Below are 737 nucleotides of genomic sequence, written 5' to 3'. Positions count from 1 at the left end.
AGTTGGTCAACTCCATGCAACACGGATGTGAAGCAGTTCTCAGAAATAATGGTTATGCAACTAAATAGTAGTGCAGTGATTCAAAGTAAAGCAAACCCTTGAGATATTGTTCAGGTTATACAGTAAATGTTTGGGTTTGTATAGGAAAATGCAAATACTGCTTTTTTTTTTTGAAACAGCCTAATATTCCTTTTTCTTCACTTTCTGTAAAGGTATAACACAAACTTGATCAATTTTGGTGATGTTTTGATTTGGAATTGAATGTGCAGTGTTCCCAATGCATTGATATTATGGAATTAAAAGCTATTCTAAGGATTTTGAGCATTATTCACTTTTTTAAACATATTGCTATTATTCTGAACACAATTCTGTATATGTAGATAGGTCCAGTTATTACAGATATGAATCAGGAGGAAAGTTCATGTCCCATCTCGTGATTCTTTATATTCTCCCAAGGACAGGGTTTTTCAGAGACACGTTGCGGCTTAAAACAGCAGTCTTCCTGCAGATTGAAGAGATTTATGTACAAACTGTATGTAGAGCCGTGAGTTGTGTAGAAAAGGTCAAATTGAGTAGAGTGGTGTATGAACAAGTCACAATTTTGAAAAAGATATGTACTGTAGGGAACAAGGAGAGACAAATTATTTTTTGATCCCTTTTAAACTGAGCAATGGATTACTAGACATATGTTTGTCAATTTTCATTACCTGTCATTTAGCTGACGCTTTTATCCAAAG

General features: G+C 34.2%; 1 protein-coding gene and 1 long non-coding RNA gene across 4 annotated transcripts in view; one reads left to right on the top strand and one right to left on the bottom strand.

Annotated features, from left to right (window-relative positions):
* The window catches only part of ogdha (oxoglutarate dehydrogenase a), a 46,692-nt gene that overhangs the window by 11,636 nt on the left and 34,319 nt on the right, over window positions 1–737 (top strand). The gene's annotated exons all lie outside the window — the stretch shown is intronic.
* LOC116690009 (uncharacterized) overlaps window positions 1–737 on the bottom strand; it is a 16,223-nt gene that overhangs the window by 137 nt on the left and 15,349 nt on the right. The gene's annotated exons all lie outside the window — the stretch shown is intronic.

Source organism: Etheostoma spectabile, chromosome 5 (genome assembly GCF_008692095.1).
Source record: "Etheostoma spectabile isolate EspeVRDwgs_2016 chromosome 5, UIUC_Espe_1.0, whole genome shotgun sequence".
Lineage (NCBI taxonomy): Eukaryota > Metazoa > Chordata > Actinopteri > Perciformes > Percidae > Etheostoma > Etheostoma spectabile.
Note: the sequence above shows the minus strand (reverse complement) of the source record. Positions and strands in the feature narration are given on the sequence as shown.